Genomic DNA, 22,595 nt, shown 5'->3' with positions numbered 1-22,595 from the left:
AGCATTTTCCAAACATGTGTAGTCTAAGTCCAGAAACCATTAAAGACCATTAATTTTAACTTGAAAAGAAAACTCAACATTCAATCAAACAAATTAAAAGAACTTATCAATGCATTTCTTTTCATAACTTCAGATAATCTTAATCCCAGAGTCCTTCAAAGGAATGAATGACATCCAATATATACAATCCGCATTCCTATTTTAATTAAAGAAAAAGAAAAAGACTAAATATTTGAACAAAACAAAAGCATGTTCAAGGAGGAATTGAAAAAGCCATGATCAAGAACAGCAATTTTCGCATGGCACAAACCTCGCATCCCCACAATGCTTACATACGAAGTCGGGTTTCAGATTGGGGAAGCTTTCCAGAATGATCTTCGCCAGTTCCCCAATCTTGAACAAGTGCTTGATCACCTTAGCGCCACCCACGTACTTTCCTTGCACGAAAACCTGAGGCAGCACCACATGGCTCTCGCCTAGCGTGCGCTGTAGCTCCTCCCTGTAAGTTAGGTCCATCGACACGTCCCTCTCGTCCACCCAAACTTTAAACCCCTTCAGGATCATGTGCACCGCGTTGCAGTCCTCGAACGTTCACCGAACCCCGTGCAGGCTCGTTAAATACACCACGATTCGCTCCTTTGTCTCGGACAACCGAAACGGCGTCGACATCGTCGTGCTCGAGTCCCAACGCGCTTTTGATTCCGTTTGGGACTCCGATTCTGGAGCCTTCTTCGAGGAGGATTCGAACAAGGTACAAAGCTTCCACACCATTTCCCGCGGATTGAGGTTTTTGCCGACTCGGTGGATCTGTAGAACCGATTCAACGAACCGGACCGGTCCACACTCTACTGGTTTTGAGGAAGGTAAGGTTTCTGCGAGTGCTTAGAATGAATCGTGTTCGACCGGTTGAAGAACGGAAACCGCGACATCTTCGACAAATTCAACACTCTCCGAGCTCCTAAGCGCAAAGAATCGAAAGAATTGATTTCCTAAAAGAAGACATGCACAGTGGAGGCTAGGGTTCTGAGGGTTTGAGTGAAAGGGATTGATTTTGAGGGAGAAGGAACAAAATCGTCAAGACTAGGGTTCTGGGATAGGCCAACGCGAAGAAGAGATGAAGGCTAGGGTTACGATGGTTTGAGTGAGAGAGACCGATTTTGAATATGTGAATGAGTGATACAGTTTAAGGCGTGATAGAAAATTTTTAGTTTCTATTTTAATAACTAATAAAATGTGAGTTTTTATTTTTATTTTTTAATAATTTTTAATAATTAATTTTGAAAATCCGTATATAATATTAGTAAATAATATTTTTCTAGATTATATACGGATTTTATATACGGAAATATCCGTATATAAAATCCGTATGTAAAATCTGTATATAATTCTTTTTTAAAAATCCGTATATAAAATCTGTATGTAATACGTGTGTTATCTACGGATCAAAATCCGTATATAAATATCGGTAGATAAATCTCATTTTTCTTGTAGTGATCTAACCGATTGAAACCACTTTTGCACCTAACTAGTCCTTTTCCTCCGATCAAAATAGCATTTCCACCGATTAGTCGGTCGGTTTAGTGAATCCTCACCGATCTAGGGTTTTCCTACCGTCTAGACCTAGATCTAGGGTTTCTTGTGTTCGTCTCTGTATAGCTCGCGATTTAGAGCTCCTTCATCATTCCGCTGCGTCTTCTCGTCGGAGAAGCTTCGAGGAGGTCCGTATCGCCTCTCGGCCAACCTCCTTCGAGGCTCTCCTCTATCAGTCGCTCAACGAGGGTGTCCGTTATGCGACTGGTCTAGGTTTTAGTTGTCTCTTTATGTCCTTGTTCTAATTTCATTTAAATGAAGTTTTAGGATTCATTGTGAAGGATGTATGAATATGTATTATGGTATGTGATTCATCATGTCATGAGTTGTGTTTCAAAGTACAAATATGGTTTCAAAGTGGTGAAAGTATGTTCCAAAGTAAATTCTCTTGGTGAGATTGAAGTGTATTTAGAATGAATGTAGGAGCTTAGTCTTGGGGGTTATCCTGAAACTCCAATGGTCTTTCATTCTCACATAGAGAGGATTAATCCATGTCGCGAGGAGTAGTAGGAGGTCTTAGTCTTAGAGGATTCCAGTATGCTCCATGGCCCAGTTTAGACTAACCTCATGAGTGTGGTAGGGTGAAACCCAATGGTAATGGCTTTGCAAAGCAGTAGAAGTCACCACAAGTGCACAACCCGCAATAGCTCGACAATCATTCTAAGTCCAGACAATCAAAGTCAGTGTCGTGTCATGTATAAAGTGTTTTAATGGTTTAATTGATTTGTATGATTGTATGTAATGTGCTTGATGAGTATGTTGATTGATCTTTTATTTAAACTAGCTTACCCTGTTGTTTGCGCTTGTGTTTTGTATGTATTTGTGTTCTTTCCTTTGCAATGATTATCCTGTGGGTGTGAGTAGAGGGATATGAGGTGTTTCTGGAGCAGACCTTGGAAGAAGGAGACGTTGATTAGTAGTTAGTTTTATATTAACTCTGTATATGGTTTTGTAGTAGTTAGGTTGTATGTAAAGTTTTAAATTCTATGGTTATTTTTGGATAACTATAAAGTTTATACTTTATACCTTAGTCTATAATTGTTCTATCTTATTATTTCTGTGACAACTATGATATGGTTTATAGCTATATTTTGAGATGTTACATTAATGGTATAAGAGCAGTTCTTTCCTTAGGAATCATGTAGGTTGTGAGTGTGCTTTGCTTGTGCTTGTGTACTCTTTGTTATGTCTAGTAGTTATCCTTGTTTCTTTGAGTTGGACTGGTGGCTTTTCTCTCTGTTTAACTGATAACGGTTGAAAATACTATTATCTGTGATGTAATTATTATATTAAATGCACCCTTTTTGACTTAGAAACTTGCTTTAACTCATGTTTTTGCTTTAGTTTTGTGAATAAGAGAGTTGAGGTTATATTTGATGATTTTATCACTAAATTCCCTTGATTTTGTAGGCTATTGGAATAAATTGAAAGAAGAGTCAAAGTATCAAATGGTTGGAGTGCACAAAAGTCAACCAGAATGTAGAAAAGTCAACCAGAGTGCAGAAAAGTCAACCAAAATGCAAAAACTCAACCACAGTGCAGTTTAGCACCGCAGATAGCACTGAGCGCAACAAAGGGGTGCTGAGCGCCAGTTTTTTTTCTGTATCATGCCTGAGCGCCACCGTTGAGCATCATTTGAGTGCCGCACCTATCGCTGAGCGCCATTTTTAGCGCTGAGCACCGATGGCGTGGGCTTGGACCTGTTTTGTCTTATTTCTATGATCTATTTTGGGCTTGGACTCATTTTATGTTATTTTTCCGCCCTATTTAAAGACCTGAACATCTTAGGGTTTGTATCTTTTGATGGCTTGAGCACAGACACACGTTTTTCACCCCTTTGGGGGCAGATTTGGGGATGTGGGAGCTCTCCTCTTCTCTTTCTAGGGTTTTTCTATCTCTTCCATTCCATTGTACACCTAGTTTCTCCATGGCGGTGGAGAACTAATCTCATTTGTTATTGGGGAAGATGTAACCTCTAAACTCTCTTGTATTTGAATTGATTTATATTATAAATGCTTTACTTCATTAATTGTTAGGATTTTTCCTCTACGCTCTATGCATGCTTTGTTTAACTCATTCAATTGCATGATTATTGATTTTGTCGATATGGACACATACGGGGAAATCTAGAACTTGGGAAATTCTCCCAAAAGCAATATTACTTAGACATAGGGATAAGAGGGTTGGTTTCCTTTAAGCTTCTATGCGAATGTAATTCATAATTAGTTGCTACGGATATAAGACATTATGAACTAGTAATTAAGAGTAGGCTTTCTTCACTGAGACATTGGGGTTAAAGTAAATTAGAAAGTGGCATTAACATTAATGAAGAAGATGAATTCGTTTATGCATGAGAGTGATTAGGTGTAATCTAAACCCTAACAACATATTTATCACATATTATGAACATCATCCACTCAGTTTTGTGTTTATCCTCAATTGGTCAAATTGCATGCATATTTACTTTTATCGTTTTGCATTTAGAAACCCCAAAACATTGTTCTTATAGTCTTAATTGGTTAAGCGAAAGCACAATTGTTTAGTGTCGTGTGTCTCGTGGGAAAACGATACTTGGTCTAACCATTTATATTACTTGATACGATTCGATACACTTCTGGAGTCTTAAAAAGTTTTTGGCATCGTTGTTGGGGACTCGTGGTATAACTATTCTATTTGTGTGATTCTTAACTGATTAGACTTTATCTTTTTAAAAAAAAGAAGAAAAAAATATATCTTTAACTATTTTTATTTTTTGGGCTAATTGTGTGCTCTAGTGTAGTGTTCTTTAGTGTATGCAAGATAAAATTCGTACTAGGAGCACAAGATCATCAGGACCTCTCTTTTTAGTTTTGGAAGTAGAGAAGACTGCCTGTAGTAGATAAAGAAGATAGATAATGAAGAAGGCAGATAAGAAAGGAGAATTGGTTCACCAACACCCTGATGTGAAAAGTGATGAACCTAAACCTAGCACACTAGTGAAATTAAAGAATAGGTTATGGGTTGCATGATTATCAAAGCAAACGAAGTTCTTGAGATTGAGGCTCCTTATTCTAGAAGAGTGAAGTTAGTGACAAAGAAAATTGCCGAGATTTTGTTGGTGTCACAAAGGAAGGAAGAACGCCAACATCAAAAATTTGGATTGGGCTTAATTAGGTCAAGCTAGTGACGTTAAAGAAGGGCTTGCTGGGAGGCAACCTAGTTTTTGACTTTTTCGTTTTAATTAATTATTTGTGTGGTTTGGATTTGATTTTTGTTTTATAGTAATGACAACATCTACTGATGGATGTTGTACAACATCAATTGAGGGATGTTAGGAGGACTCAGATGACAACATCTATTGATGGATGCTGCTATGATGAGGATGATGAATGATAACATCTGCTGATGGATGCTATGTTATGTGAGTAGGCATTTACTGATGGATGCCGAGGAAGATGAAAAAGATTGGTGTCTACTGATGGATGCCAATGAAGATAAGAAAGATTAGTATCTACTGATGGATGTTATGTAATTAGACATCTACTGATGAATGTTACTGACAACATTTACTGATGAATGCTACTAGGGTAAAGCATCTATTGCTGGATGCTGTGATGATGAAGATTCAGATGACAGTATCTACTGATGGATACTATTATAGAAGAGGTTGACGATGAGAGATAACATCTACTGACGGATGCTATAATATCAGGATTTGTTTTATTTTTATGCTTGTTTGAATTTTGTTTTTAATAAGCTATGTACTTGGTTGAAAGAATAGCTCTATAATGGTTGATATTATGTGATGAACTATTTTGTGATGAGTAATATTGTCTTGTGTTGCTCTACTGCTTGAAATGCATGGTTGAGTTAATGTTTGAATTAGCTATTAAGCACAGATAGTGGTTGCTCATAATTTCTTAAAACAGATGCATGGTTTCAATTGTAAATGATATGCTTGGCAGGATGTATATTAAATTATGGAACTTGAGTTAACCTGTGAGAGGATTGGACTCCAGAGTTTTATTGTTGAATGCTATTGCTTTGGAATCATAGTTGATTTTGCCTAAGTTTTTATATTGACCTATTTGCTTGCATGTGTCATATGATCAAGCCATTTGTTCTTCTCCCATATAAGCCAATGCAATTTTCAAACCCAACAAAAGAACAATGTTTGTTCTATCCTTTGAACCTTAAGCCTAAATTTGTGAAAAAATTCCCTTTTGAAATGTTTACCTTGAGTTAAGTTGAGAATATTTGTATGATATTGATAAAGGTTCAAGTTTGGGGTTGTTAGGAAATTTGAAAAAAGAAAGAAAGAGAATATGCATTGAGCTAAGTGTTGAGCAAGTATGAAAAGGAAAAAGAAAATAAAATAAAATGAAAGGAAAGAAAAGCTCAATGCCAAAAAGGGGAAAGTTGGGAAAAATGAGATTGGTTTGTTTAAAGAGAGATTGTGCTTTAATGAGAAATTTGTGAATAACTCTCTTAACTCAAGGATTTTGTGATCGAGAAAAACAAGTTTTCTTCTTAGCCTAGCCACGTTACAAGCCATGGAAAGTCCTTATGTTGATAACTTGCTTGTGAATGTGTTTTGACGTGTTTAAATGAATGGCAAAGTTGATTTATGTGACATTGTGATAGTAGAGTGAAAGAGACACTGATACTTCACTATACACCTTTGAGTTTGAGTGAAACACTTTTGAGTGCTTGAGTGAAACACTGTCTTTGGTGAGGAATGGTTCCATGCATTAAAGAGAATCATTTTTGTCTAGCTATTGATCACTCATCTTTTTGCATCTATTGTGTATTAATTGTTATGTGAGAACCATAATTGAAGCTTAATTGGATAAGACATCATTATTTCTTGACTGATCTTTCTATGATGAGCATACATGAGTGATTTACTTGTCTTAGAGAAAAAGGCTTTTTAATGTGTTAGACCGTTGTAGTATATTTATTCTATGTAAGCCAAGTTATAGTTTTGCTTGAGGGCAAGCAAAGTTTGAAGTTTGAGGTTATGCTAATGGTTGAAAATACCGTTATCTGTGATGTAATTTTGATATTAAATGCACCCTTTTTGACTTAGAAACTTGCTTTAACTCATGTTTTTGCTTTACTTTTGTGAATAAGAGAGTTGAGGTTATACTTGATGATTTTATCACTAAATTCCTTTGATTTTGTAGGCTATTGGAATGAATTGAAAGAAAAGTCAAGGTATTAAAAGGTTGGAGTGTAGAAAAGTCAACCAGAATGCAGAAAATTCAACCAAAGTGCAGAAAAGTTAACCAGAATGCAGAAAATTCAACCAGAGTGCAGTTTAGCATCGTAGATAGCGTTGAGCACAAAAAAAGGGTGTTGAGTGCCAATTTTTTTTCTATATCGCGCTTAAGCACCATCGCTGAGCATCAGTTGAGTGTCGCACCTATCGTTGACACCGTGGGCTTGGACCTGTTTTTTGTTATTTTTATGATTTGTTTTAGGCTTGGACTCATTTTATGTTATTTTTCTGCCCTATTTAAAGACCTGAATGTCTTAGGGTTTGTATCTTTTGATGGCTTGAGCATAGAAACATGTTTTTCACCCCTTTGGGGGCAGATTTGGGGATGCGGGAGCTCTCCTCTTCTCTTTCTAGGGTTTTTCTATCTCTTCCATTCCATTGTGCACCTAGTTTCTCCATGGCGGTGGGGAACTAATCTCATTTGTTATTGGGGAAGATGTAACCTCTAAACTCTCTTGTATTTGAATTGATTTATATTATAAATTCTTTACTTCATTAATTGTTAGGGTTTTTCCTCTACGCTCTATGCATTCTTTATTTAACTCATTCAATTGCATGATTATTGATTTTGTCGATATGGACACATACGGGAAAATCTAGAACTTAGGAAATTCTCCCAAAAGCAATATTACCTAGACATAGGGAGAAGAGGGTTGGTTGCCTTTAAGCTTCTATGCGAATGTAATGCATAATTAGGTTCTAGGGATACAATACATTGTGAACTAGTAATTAAGAGTAGGCTTTCTTCACCGAGACATCGAGGTTAAAGTAAATTAGAAAGTGACATTAACATTAATGAAGAAGGTGAATTCGTTTATGCATGAGAGTGATTAGGTGTAATCTAAACCCTAACAACATATTCATCTCATATTATCAACATCATCCACTGTCCCCCTCCCCCACCCAGTAATCTGGATGCACCAGACTTGAGCGGATGATGGAGTTCGTAATCATGGTGATGCAACAACAGAAGGCGGCCTCTGTTCAGCAGAATATTGTGGCTTTGCAGCAATTGGAGGCTGCCAGGGTGTCAATAGAGGCCATTCAAAGGTAGTATGTGGATCTTTTAAGTAGTGGTCGGGCCACAGTTGGACCTTCATCATCTACTTCAGCTCAACCTCAAGAGTGGAGTCTTGAGAGTTTCTTGCAGCATCGTTCAACCAAGTTTAGTGGCAAGGTCAGTCTAGATGAGGCAGACTAATGGTTTCGAGATATGGAGAGAATATTTAATGCAAAGCGGTGTTCAAATGAGAATAGGTTAGCCTTCACAGAGTATTTATTATCTGGTGAGGCTAGCCATTGGTGTAGTAGCATGAGGATGCTTTCTGAGAGCAGTGGTACTCCTATCTCGTGGGAGTTATTCAAGAAGAAATTCTATACTGAGTACTTCCTTGACAGTGTCAAATTTTCTAAGGAGATTGAGGTCCTTTAGTTGGTACAGTGTAGTATGCTAGTATCTGAGTATGCTGACGGGTTCAAGCCTTTGATCAGATTTCACACCCTAAGTATCGATGAGGAATAAAAGTGTAGGAAATTTGAAAATGGTCTGAGAGGTGACATCAAGCTGCTAGTCACATGGTTATGCATTAAGGAATTTCCTGCATTGGTGGAGAGGTCAAGAGTTTTAGAGAAGACGAAGAAGGAAGTGAAGAGTCAGCGAAGTCAACCATTGAGGATTGGGGGGCCATCTGGGTCCCAAGGTAGCTTCAGTTCCAGGAGGACTCCTTGATCTAGGCATATTTCTTTTGGGTCTAGGAGTTATTCCTCTCAGTCTTTAGTGTCATCTAGGCAGTCTAGCCACTCGGGTAGTGTGCAATGTTATTCTTGTGGAGGGCCACATCTTCAGTCGGTTTGCCCTCAAATGTCTTGGTACAGAAGATGCAATATTTTCATAGATGAAGGTCATTATGCAAGTGATTGTCCTATAGTTAGGAGGACAGACCCACAGTCACATCAGGCAGGTAGATCTGTATAGAGGAGCGGTGTCAGACCGTTGGCGGCAGGGCGTGTGTATGCCTTATCTAGGTCAAAGGCAAGCAGTTCAGGTAACCTTATCACCGGGAATTGTTTGTTGCATGGTAGGAGATGTGGTGTGTTGTTTGATTCTGGAGCGACACACTCGTCTGTGTCAGAATCTTGTGTAGAGGAGTTGGGGTTATCATTGAGAGAGCTACAATATGACCTGACTGTATCTATTCCCACTTTGGGATTGGTTAAGACATCTACAGTGTGTGCTAGATGTTCAATAGTAGTGGAAGGGCACTAGTTTAGGGTAAACTTGATATGTTTAGCTTTGCATATATTTGTGGAACATGCTTACATGATTATGTGCAATGAGAAATACTTTGTTATATATTTTACCGTGCAATTTTTAAAGTGAAAAATCACAAGCACTTTCATGAACTTATAACTGTGTAACAATGTTATAGTACAGTCGACTACCTTACTAATGGATTCGACTTTGCTAAAATCTTTTTATAGATTTTGAGAATCAGTGCTAAGTGATGCTTTGAGAAGGAAAGAATTTCAAATGTTTTACATTGTTGAATTCGACTATGTAGTTTACATATTCGACTGTATCTGTTGGTTGATTTGGAATTCTGTTTTGTTTGTGCGCTCCAACGGCTATATTTTTAACAGTTAGTTGAGCATTAATGACTTAGTCAACTCTATTGAATGTGTTTTGTTATTTTTTGACCAAAGGCTACTAAGTTGACTGATATGTTATAACTGTTATAATATAGTCGACTGAATTTGTAGCACATTCGACTGAGCATCTGACTGATTAACAAAAATCTATAAATTGACTAAACACGGGTTTGTTCAGAGACTTTTGATGAACTGACAATTTCATTTCTGTTTCAGATTGCTCTTAGCTCCAAGAATTCTCCAAGAAGACGGTGGTTATCTTTCTTGAACGAGATTCATTGAGGAGACATTGTGCGCTTACACTTATTGATCATTACCTGCACAAGAAATGTGCTTCTGTTTGATCGACTGGAAAGCTTGGCATCTTGTGAAGACTGCTACATTCTATGAAGGCTTGGCATCCTGTGAAGACTGCTGGAATTGGACCTGTTGTAATACAGGGATTTCACGTTGAGGATTGTTCGACGTGGTTCAGATTGTAGAAGAGGGGATTCTTGTTGCAATTCTGGTTTTGTTGTGCAGCTTTATTTTGGTTTTGGGTTAGACAGGAGATTTATATTTTTGCGTGAGAGCTTCTATAAATTCCTTGTTGTAAAAACCACAACCATTATAGTGCATTTGCTTCCTGGGTTTGAAGGACACTGGATGTAGGCATTGTTGGTGGAACCAGTATAAAAATCAATGTTTGCTTTTCTCTATCCCTACACTCTTTAATTCGAGTCGACTTTATTTGTTTTGCAGTCAACTATGTTTTTTCCGCTGCATACATTTTTTGATTGCTTGCATTCCAAGAAACTTTAAAAAACTTTATACTTTGTTTGCAAGATTGCGAAAAGAACATATTTTTGAAACATCACCAATTCACCCCCCTCTTGGTGTTTAAAGAAGCCTACCTGTTTTCCAACAGTGTTGAATTGCTGCAAAATCAAGGAAGGAAAGTTTACAATTACATTCATTTTAATGTCAAAAATTTATTGATATTTTTAAGATTTTCAAATGTAAATTTCTACCTCAGTCCAATCTCCTTTGATTCCTGCACGGATGATTGTCTTCATCCATGACATGATGTAGTAGCCACATGCCCAGGAATCATTCTGCTTATTACACTAAACATGTGAAAGAACTTAGTCAAATGTAATGGTTTAAAATTGACTACGAAAATTAAAGGTTAAAGATCAACGAATTCCAACCTTAGGATATATAATCTCAATTCATTGTCCTCTGGTCCTAGTTAGAACTCTAAACAAATTTGAAACATTTGAAACATTAGAAACATGAGTTAATATATTAATATCATAATGAATTAAAAAGAATGAATGTAATACTTACCTATTTCTCTGATAACACTCTATATTTGCATGTTTTTCTAGGTTAAAAATATTTTCTTAGGGTTCTTTTCTTTTTAATTGTTTAGAATTAGGATATATTTAGGTTTTTCTTTAAATTCTTAGGTTTTGTAAAATTTTAGTTAAAAATAGCTTTTTAGGTGTAATTTTTAGTTTTTGTTAATAATTAGAAAAATTATATTTTTTAGAAAATCTTTGATAAAAACCTTTCTTTCTAATTGATTAAATTCTTTTTTATCTTAAAGTTTAGATTGATTTTCTTTCTTTGATGCAGATTTGGTTTATTGGAAAAAGCTTTGGGCTGCACTTGATGATTAATTGGCTGGTTTCTGGAAGTAATTGAAGCAATTGGGCCGCAGAGTTTGGCCACACTTGAAATTGGGCCATTGATAAATGTTGCTGTTGGAATTTGTAATACTGTCTGGACGAATGGGCAATTGCTACCACACTTGGAATTAACATTTCATATTGGGTTGTTGCAATGAGGCATAAGTGAAACGCTCGTTTTAAACTATTCTTTGGCACATTTGCGTTGGAAGACTGAAATGATGTTGCTGCCACGTGTTGAAGTTGTTGCCACCATTAGGATTAAGTGAAAAGAAATTGGGCTGCACTGCGATTGGGCTCCAATTATTGATACGCAATGTTTTAGTATTGTTGTTGCGTAGGGGTCTTTGTACCTCATCTTCATTTGCAAAGGGGCTCAAGATATTCACAAGTGAGGAAAGAAAATACCCTTCAACCTAGGGTTTGTGCGAGAGAGTGAAGAAGACGAGCGACTCACATCAGCTGACCGAAGAAGATGACCCTGGACCGAGGAATAAGCACGCAACCATGTCAGGAGATGACCGGTGGAGAAGAAAAGCTGACCGGAGCTGACTGCCATGTGGAGAGCAAAGATTAAAAGCGTGTAAAGCAAGCTTTCTTTCCCCTTTTTGCTATTTCATTTTTTTTTCTCTTTCTTTTTCAGACCCTATATAAAAGGGGTTCTGCAATGTACATAGTTTAGATAGACCGAGACACTTTTCACGTTACAGTTCTCTGTTCTCTAGTTTAGGGTTTGTAGTTTTTCTTAGATTAGTGACTGTGTTCGTGATTCTAGATTTCGCTGATGAGATTCATGGAACCGTGAAAATCTGTGAGCTTCTCATTCGGTGATTTCTGGTATAGTGTTTGTAATTTTCCTTTTTAATATCAATAAAGTTCAATTTCGTGCTTCTTTTTCTATTCCTGTTTGCGTTGAGATTGTTTTGTGATGTTGATGTTTGTAATGCTATTGTTTAGAAAATGAATTGGATTCTGATTCTCTACAATTTTATGATTCCTCTGGAACCAAATGACTCCACAATGAGCATTCTTTATCGAGATGTTTTCTCGAGACATAGTTGAGTTCAATGCAAAAAAAGATTCATCAGATTTATGTTCTTATTTTTTTCTGTTTCTAGTATGTGTGATTGTGTGCTGGTATTGAGCTGTGTATGATAATTTTGAAGGAAAACAACCACAATTTTACATCTCGTTGGATGTAATAGGACCCTGGATTGGGCCTAAATTTTTAGGAGGTCTTCTTGAGAGATGTTATGCTTCATACTTATCAAACTAAGTTCTTTTTTAGTCTTGCATTCCCTGTTTTTGTGAAAGTGTGAACTGGTTGAGTAATTGAGTGAGAATTGTCATTTCAAGTTCTGAAATATGAACTAAAAAGACCCTAAAGAGGGCTTAACTTTCTCGGAATGTCTTTCTGAAGAGCAATTGAGACTCTTTCATTCAATCTATTGCACATTTGTCTCTGTTCTTTGGTTGTGCCTATTATCTTTGGTTTTATTCATTTTAAATGTATCTACCTGCTTAGTAGTTTAATAATAGATAATTAGTAAATAAAGACAAGATCTTAACCCTGCACTTTAACCTTAATTAGCAAGTATATCTAGGATTGATATTCTGGTTGCCCTATACTACATTAGTGGGGACCAGTTCTTTGTTCTGCTTTGGCGACTAAAAGGCAGTTTAACATTCTCCCACATGCCTTCGTTGTGATCACATTGAGTTGCATGTATTTCATCGGGTACATCATCAACCTTATTTTCAATGGTTCTCGATGAGAAGGAGCTTGTCTCAAGTATATCTAGAGAGTCTTCATCATCAGTTGTGTGCATTGGGTCAGTGGCATGGAATATTTGTCTTGCTTGACTAGCCATAATAAATGGTTCATCCGTGTAACTCATTTTGTTAAGATCCACCAAAGTGAATCCGAGGTCTTCTGTCACGACACCAGATTTACTATCAACCCATTTACACTTGAAAACTTGAACTCTAAAAGTGACATAATCAATTTCCCAAATTTCTTGTTTTATTCCAAAATAATTTATTGATGCTGTAATTGGATTCTTATCCTTGGAACTGGAAAAGTCTACAGCCTCAGCTTGTAGGGTAACTCCACTATTTTGAACTCTAATTTTATCGTCTTCCTCCTTTGAATAGAACAAGTAATTGTTTATGTAATAGCCGCTGAAAGTGATCACATCAGTGTTAGGTCCACGAGCTAGTCTCAATAGATTTTTAGAAACATTCGGAGTGGCATAAATCTTTTTCTTAAACCAAGCTAAAAAGGATTTGTTATGTTTATTAAGTGTCCACTTTTCACTCATATGTGGATGTGCTGACTTAATTTCATCAATGTGCTGTGAAATGTAAGGAATAACATCCTCTATGTTGTTTAAAATGTACAAATGAGCTTGATTAACTTCTTTTCCACTAACACTTTCAATCCTTACTCCTCAAACTCCCTTTCCTTCATGTCTGTGTTCATGTACTTTTTTCTTTGGAAGTCCTATTGGTTCACAACTTGGCATATAACTTGAGCAGAATTCAATGGCTTCCTCTCTGATGTAGCTCTCTATAATCGAAGCCTCTGGTCTCAATTGTTTCTTAACATATCCCTTTAAGATCTTCATGTATCTTTCAACCGGGTACATCCACCTCAAGAAAACCGGCCCACATATTCGAATTTCTCTCACTAGATGGACAATCAAATGAACCATAATATCAAAAAATGAGGGTGGGAAATACATTTCCAATTGGCACAAAATTTTGATCGCCTCATTTTGCAAATCGTCTAACTATCGAGGATCAACAACTTTCTTGCAAATGGCATTGAAAAACAAACTCAAACATGTGAGAATACGTCTAATAGAGACAGGTAATATGGCTCAAATAGCTACTGGTAAAAGTTGTTGCATTAAGACATGACAATCGTGAGACTTTAAACTAACTGACTTTAAATCCTTCAGAGAAACAAGGCTACTAATATTCGACGAATAACCTTGTGGAACCTTCAAACCACGTAAACATTGACAACGTCAATGTTCGTCACCTGGTTGTATACTTCTCCCCCATTACGTGGTCTGCACACTACATCATCTTCAAGACTTCCATTAAACGCTTTTTTCAATCTACGGTAAGGGTGATTTCGAGGAAGGAATCTTCGGTGTCTTGTGTACACAGTTTTATGCCCATGATTCAGTTGAAGATAACTAGTATTTTCTTCACAAATCAGACATGTAAAATGACCTTTAACAGTGTAACCACCCAAGTTCCCATAGCCTTAGAAATCATTTATGGTGCAAAACAACATTGCACGCAAACGAAAGTTTTCTTCTGAATATGAATCGAAGACCTCGATGGCCTCTTCAAACAACATTTTTAAATCGTCAATTAAGGGTTTTAGATAAACATCAATGTCATTTCTAGGTTGTCTAGGACCAGATATCATCATCGACAACATCATGTATTTTCTCTTCATGCACAACATAGGATATAGATTGTATATCACCAAAATAACTGACCATGAACTATGTTTACTACTTAAGTTGCCATAAGGATTCATACCATCGGTAGCAAGTGCAAGTCTTAGGTTTCTTGGCTCTGCACTAAATTCGGGAAATGTGGCATCAATGTTCTTCCATTATGGGGAATCAACTGGGTGTCGAAGAAGATTATCACATTTTCTTCCATCGACGTGCCACATAAGATTCTTCGCATCTTCTTTAACAGAAAACAATCGTTTCGACCTCGGTACTATAGGTAAATACAACACGACCTTAGCCGGTGGACCTTCATTCTGTTCATCGTTATTTCCATCAAGTTTCTTCTTAAATCGTGACGAACCACACGTTGGACACACCTTCATTGAAGCATACTGATCTCTATACAATACATAGTCATTTGGACATGCATGTATCTTTTGGTATTCCAAACCCATTGGACATAGAATTTTCTTCGCGTTGTAATTACGTATAGGTAACGTGTTATTGTCTGGAAGCATCTCCTTCAGTAACTCCAACAATTCCGTAAAACTTATATCAGTCCATCCGTTTCTTGCTTTCAAACAAAAAAATTGCAAAGTAGCTGATAACCTTGTAAAATTGATGCATCCTGGATACAACTCTTGCTCTGAATTGTTCTTAAGACTATCGTATAAATGAGCTCTTCCAAAATTTTCTTTTCCAACATCACGTACCATTTCGTCTAAATGATCACTCGTCCATTCTTCGACATAACCCGAACCTCTTAAAGTTTATGGCTTATATAATACTTCCCAATGCCAAGTCCAAATTGTATACTTCACATTATTCCATAGATGAAGAGATGATCACGGATGTTGTGTAAGTCTTCATATACTTGATTGAGACAATGAACACAAGGGCAAAAATATGCCCCATTCACTGGTTTTGCATGTTCTTTAACATAGAGTATGAACTCAGAAACCCCTAGGTCATACTCTTCACTAATACGACGCTGATGAATCCAGCTTCGATCCATACTCTAGTACTCTAAAAGAAAAGAATCTACGGAAAAAAATTAATACTAACTTACGTAGACGTAGAGAGCAAAAAGTAAATATCTATCATAGATAAGAGATATTAAAGACAAAAAAAACATACTTGAAATGGTGTCACTGAAGAAGATGATGAAGTTCGCCGACCACGTACAAAAAAAAACCTAAAGATAAACAAAAAACAATTGGTCAACCTTAGAAATGTGAACCAAATGACATTACAAAGACAGAAACAACTTAAAAATAACCTTCTTTCTTTATCGCAGTCCTCCGTGAAGAACAAACTTCAAGCAAAAATGGAAGCGCGAACAAATAGTGAGATTGTGTTATGTTTTTAATTCAATAAATAAATTCCACGTCGCATACAATAAAAATTTGACGTTATATTTAAATATACCGTCGAACCCCAAATTATATGACGGATTCTCTTAAAACATTAGCGCATATAGAACGTCGACTATGGGTAAATTCGACGTTTCCTCTTAATAAGCCGCCAATATCAGAAAGTACCATACTTTTGGATCTCTTTTCTTGTCACCCCATGATAATGGTGTAAAAACCGTTATTTTCATACATAAATTTGATATAAAAGAACACCCTTTGTGGCTTAGAATGAACTTAAAATCAAGTAAAACACTTAGTTGAGTCACGTGAGAGTCAAAAGTTGGTTTTAGAGGTATTATGCTTGTTTTTACATTGTTTTGCAGGGTTTTGAGGTGAATTGAAGATGGAAGTAAAGCAAGGTCGACTTAGACTCGTGATAGATGAAGAAACAGGATGAAAAGAAGAGTCAAGTAAACCGCTGAGCGTCAGAATGGACCGCTGAGCGTCCAGGGCGATTAGAGGCAAACCGCTCAGCGGCAAAACTGACCGTTGAGCGGTCCAATGGCTAAGAGGGAAACCGCTGAGCAGTTTAATTAGCCACTGAGCGATTATCTGTTTTTATTATCTTGGATTCTGTAATCAATCTGTTATCTTTTTGGTCTATAAATAGACCCAGTGCGATTTAGAATGTAATCTTTTGGCAGAGAGAAACGTCCAGAGCTATTCTACACACCTTGGAGGAGGTTCCTTGGATGCTTAGGCTCCAATCTACCAAATTTAGGGTTTTCTTTTCCATTCTTCCATTGTCTTTCATCTAGATTCACCATGATTATGTTGAACTAAACACTAAGTTGTTGGGGATCAATGTAATCTTTTGAAACTCTCTTATATCAAAATTCTTATCTTCTTTATATGCTTGCATATGCTTATCTTTATCAATTGTTGGGTTCCTTACCTTTGCTTAATGCTTTTATTGTTTAACTCATTCGGTAACTATTGTTTGTCTTTATTGATACGAGAACGTACAGTAATGTCATGAACTGGGGGAAATTCCTTGATTATGCTAATACCACCTAGGGATAGGGGTAGGACGATCAATTGTATTTTGCTTCTGTTCATCATGCACTATTAATTACTAGGGGAGGCTAGGGATAACATGCCTGTAATTAGTAATAGGCTCTTTTCGCCAAGGAATTGGGTTAAGGGTAGACCAAGAAAGTTTGCATGACAATATGATAAATAAGCAAATTAGATAAAAAAAAAGTAGATATAAGAGGGTGGATAAGATGAAATTGTAAACTCCAACAACTCCATTCATCCATAGTTTTCTTTTAGCCAATTGATTCATTGCATTTACATGTTTACTTTTGTTTTTGCATTCAAAATTCAAATTTAATTCTCTTCTCAAGTCTTACGCAATTAGGTTACACGAAAGTTAAGGCCTAAAGAGTCCTTTGGGAAACGATACTTGGACTTACCCATTTTATATTACTTGATAACGATCTGGTACACTTGCCAGGGACTTAACACCCCTCCCATAGAACGTCGAAGGTTGCGGGGCTGGGACATGAAGGGAATTGAAGTGGTTAGGAACATTAATTGTGTGCTTAATAGAACGTCAAATTCGATGGGGCTTGGACGTTTTTTTCTTCCGCCAATTTCAAAATTTGGCGCTCTTATGATTATCTTTTCTTTAAAATCATACATGAAATCTTTTCTTTTTACTTCTTCCTTAATTGATTCAAGTTTGCAGTGTACTGAAATTTGCACTTTTAAACTAGTGATTAGTTTTTAACAGGTCAACGACGATAAAAATTCAAAAAAAAACTTAGACCTTTTATTTGGTCACAATCAAATAAATTACTTTCAAAAATTTAATAGTTATAATAAGTAATTAGTATAAATAATTAAGCTTTAAAAAATATTATGATTAACATTATTAGAAAAACCATCTCTCTCATGCATTATTTCCTTGCTTTTTAGTATTTTAGCAAACATGTACCAATATCCAGCCATGTTGTCATTAATGTCACCATAAATAATCAATAAAAACTCATTTACATTTCTTAATTTATAACACTTGGAATCAATTTTTTATTATTTCGAATCGATTATATTAACATAGCAAAATTGAAAGAGGAATTATATGAATATAGAGGGCATATCAAACTTTTTAACTTCGATCCCTCCAAATGTCAGCTTCTTCGCGAGTGATAGAAAAGTAGACATTTTTGGGTTGCGGGAAGTCATTTTGTTAGAAATGTCACATGATGTTTTAATGTCGAATTTTTTCAGGCTTCGACTTTAATACAAAAAGGTTTACTATGATTGATGTTTGAACGTTGAACTCGGCAGGGCTTCAACATTCATACGACATGGTGGCAGACGCACTACTCGTGTATTTCCAATGACCCTTGACTGAAATCTGTGAATCCTATAGTGTCTCTGAAAGTGGCTTCTTCATCTCATCTCTCAAGAATAGAGAAAGCAAATAGCATTGCTACTGTTAGAGAGGCTAATGTAAATGGTTGGATAAGCGATGATGAGAGTCCTAAAGTTGTTGTCTCACCAAAGTATTTTGACCAAAGTATTCGACGTTCAATCAAGTGAGCATCTAATGTTCGTCATCGGTTCATATATAAATATAGCTTGCATTTCACATAATTCCTTGCTTTCTGTTTTCGTATTGAACATATTAGGATTCATGTTTTTTTTATCTCCTTGGCATTTTCCTTCTCTTAGATTTCTTAACATATTTGTTCTTTAAATTGCAATTTGCTGACTTCAATTTTAAAGTTCTGCATTTAGGCCTCAGTTCATATGAAGGTTGCCTTTGAAATATGGTTCACAATACGTTTAATGTTGAAACAACTTTGAGAACTAAAATAATTAGACGACATCGTTGATGAGTCGATATTTTATTGATTTCACTTAGTTTATTGTGTCGAATTTAATCAGGGAAGTGTGCTTAATTGTCCAGTATTTTCCCGTTTTTGCTAATAGTGCTTAATTTGACCGGAAATTCTATTTTTAATTAATTTGAATATTATGAGATAATTATTTGCATTTTTATTGCAGGGAAAATTTTGGAGATATCTTTTGGAGCATTAGGAAGGAGGCAAATAAATTAAAGACTCTACAATTAGGCATTTCAAATTTTAATTACATTGTAAATTAGTAGTCTAGAAAGCTTTCATTAAACTTGTGCACATTGGGCCAATGTTGGCAAAATTTATGATGGGCCCAAAGTTGTAGGACACTTTTAACCCTAGGGTTTTTCTTTTAGGGTGGACCCCACCCCTATTTTTAAGACATATGGTCCCAGGGATTGTGACCAGCCGTCACTCTATTTTTTGGAGATTCTGCTGGGAACGTTTTTCTTCTCTTGGCTTTTGAGCTTGGAACCATGTTTATTTTCTCTGATTTTGGTTGAATGTAAATGGGCAGCCGCCACCCTTATATCTTGAACGTTTTTTATTAGATAGGAATGGTAGATTAGGTGCTGATTCCAGGGGCTCTCTCTCGGTAATTTTGAAACCAGCCGCCACACACTTTTGCTTGCTGGAACATTTTGTTTTACGGAGCTTGTACTTGGAAAAGATGTTTACACTCTTTGATTTTGGATGAATGTTTTTCTTGGAATGAAGAAGCACACTCTTTCTTTCATTTTGGGTTTTTTAGCACTTTTGATTGAATCATTTTATTGCTTCTATGCTTGAACGTTCATGTTGTTGGAGGGGAGAATGAAGTAACGTTTTATGATTTTTTTTTTATGTTCTTGGGAATGAAAAGAAAACAAATGGTGCAGACTCTGTTACGGTCTAAATGGAAGTTTTTTATCACATTTAACTTTTATATTTTTTTTAAGAGAAAAACGCCATTGATGGAAAAAAAAAAGTGCATGTGAAGTTTTATTAATTCTTCATTTCTTTGCTGGAGAGGACGGTGCAAGGCCTTGGGATGGGATTTGGTTTCAATCAGCTCATTCCAATTTTATTTTTATTATTAGCAAGCAAATGGATAATTTAGTTTTGGAGATGCAGCCGCTAACCATATAGGATTTTCTTTCTTTTTTTAAAAAAAAGAGCACGGTGATACATTTATTTTGGAAGAGTCATTGTTTGGTGATGGAATTTAAGCAAGATATTTCATTCTTCATCTTAGATAAATGCGGACATGTCTTAATTTTAGAAAAACGGCGTGACGGTTGGAAAGCAAGCGCTGATTTCATTTTGTTTAGACATTGTCTCATCATGAGTCCTGCAACACATTAGCTTTTGAAGAGCATAATTCATTGCTTGGAGAATTGAAGTGTGTCACGGCCAGCTGGAGATGTGCTCACTGTTTGCTCTACCAAAATTTCCTTATTTCTTTTCTTTCTTCACGCTCAACCGAGATGAATTCCTTTATCATTATCATGTTGAATCACAATCTGAACTTCATTGCTTCCTTAGTTCAATAGTTTCTATTTTAATTGTTGCCGGAAGGTGCCTTTCTTTATTAGCTAAGTGTGTTTATTTATTTCTTGTGCAATGAGCAATTTAATTATTAGCTAAACTTTGCTTCTTTTATTCCAAGCTGCAATGTGCCTTTAATTTCTAATTTAGCAATTTCACTTCAAGTTTCGTTGCATTTTAATTAGTTCACACATTTCGTTTTAGGATTTGTCAGTTTACTTTTTCCGTTCACTATGCTATATGTTCTGTTCGATTGTGTTACTTTAACTGTCATGTTAGCTCAAATTAGTCGGGTTGGTCGTTAGTGATATTACAATGCTCCCTTGAGATTTCTGGACTGTAATTGTGTTTGCTACTCTGACTTGGTTAATATGAAATCTGTTTTTGCATTTGCAAGTGGGTATACGCTTAGTTGCCCAGTTGGTGTTTAGTCTTCGCTTAGTTGATGAAACTACATGGTGCAAATTGGATTACATGTTAACATTGTGTTCGCTTAGTTCACTTTTATGAAAACATAATTAGTCTTCGCTTAGTTGGTTAACTGTGTTGGATTAGAGGTTAGAGTTGCTCCTTTATTGTGTAATTTGTGATTTGAAGCATAGTGATTGAGTTAATGACCGACCATTTTCATTTTGTCTTTGAAACCGTTTTTACATCCGTGTTTTATTTTTATTCATCCGCATTCACAAAACCTTTCACAAACCCCCCACTACGTGTTTGACCTAATTCTCGAACCACAGTTTGGTCCTTGAGAGACGACCTAGGAGTCACTTCCTAGTCTATACTGCATTTCTTTATGCTCATTAAATTTGCATGGGGTTCGACCTCCATCAAACCGTTTCGTCTATAAATATACATGTAATTTTCTTGTAATGCCATTCGTCCTGTTTCGGTATTGAAAATATTAGGATTCATGTTTTTTATCTCTTGAGTATTTTTCTTTCCTTAGATTTCAAAACATGTATGTTCTTCAAATTGCAATTAGCTGACTTGAATTTGAAAGTGCCACATTCAGGCCTCAGTTCATACAAAATGCCTTTCATAGTACAGTAATGGTTTAGTTTTCTTACTGAAAGGGAAGTCCTTAGGAAAAGGAAATATAGTTCACAATATGTTTAATGTTGAAACAATTTTTAGAACTGAAATATATTTTATAAAAATGTTGTTTAATTTCATCATTTTGCATTGTATGATTCTTCTTTTAAATTGTCTTCGATTTGTTTTCTACCATTAGATTTCATAGCTATCTGATTTCTTATGAGGGAAAGAACTTCAAGAGAATTTAAATTTTGAATCTATTCACAAAGTTGACGTCGAATATTGAGATCATTGGATGAAAAGAAACCATTTTGAAAGACCAACCATTCTTGAAAAAGAAACCCTTCACTTCTGAATAATTCCAGATCTAAGAACTTGTGATGGACCACCTAGAACTGTTTTTTATATCATCCAAATTTTTATCGTGCTTCATCATCACTTACTCAACCATACTGATGACTAGCATTTCTTACAACCTGTGCAGCCTTCTTTCCAAGCAATGAAGATGAAGAAGCCATTTGAGAACATGATTTAATGATTTACAGAAAGGATATGGTTTCAATATAAGTTCAGTAATAGATTTATTTTCAATATAAACAATCGCTCCATTTTTTTATTTTTTTATTTTAAACAACCAATATTACGTCGATTCTATATATTTGAAAGATGAGATTCACTTCAAATATTGGTACCACTCGACGTTGATCCACCCTTATATATACTGAATTTGAAAATCCTATGCACACTAGGTTGTTTCTAAAGCCTGATTCATTGTTTTGTAAGTACAAAGATACTAAACCTTTGTATTGAGGAAAATTATCCGGTGTCCAAATTCAAATGGCTTCTTCATCACATCCTTCAAGAGATAGAGGAAAGGTTGTTGAGGCTGCAAGAAATGATGATCTCTCCGAGTGGATCAGTGATGAGAAGAGTCGTAAAAAGTTTCAGAGGTGGACGAGGTTTTAACATATTGTTCCTCACAATTATCTGAACCTCGACTTACTTGAAAAGGAGGGATTTCACTTCCAGGAATGGATTGAAAATCAAGGTCTCTCTACACTTGCCTAGATGAAGGGTGATTGGTACCCTGACTT

The 22,595-nt window shown here is 36.1% G+C and overlaps 1 pseudogene; it reads right to left on the bottom strand.

Annotated features, from left to right (window-relative positions):
• Nucleotides 1-28: 28 nt before the first annotated feature.
• On the bottom strand, nucleotides 29-1,168 carry LOC106753031 (annotated as a pseudogene).
• Between the last annotated feature and the right edge of the window lie 21,427 nt (nucleotides 1,169-22,595).

Source organism: Vigna radiata, unplaced genomic scaffold (genome assembly GCF_000741045.1).
Source record: "Vigna radiata var. radiata cultivar VC1973A unplaced genomic scaffold, Vradiata_ver6 scaffold_95, whole genome shotgun sequence".
Lineage (NCBI taxonomy): Eukaryota > Viridiplantae > Streptophyta > Magnoliopsida > Fabales > Fabaceae > Vigna > Vigna radiata.
Note: the sequence above shows the minus strand (reverse complement) of the source record. Positions and strands in the feature narration are given on the sequence as shown.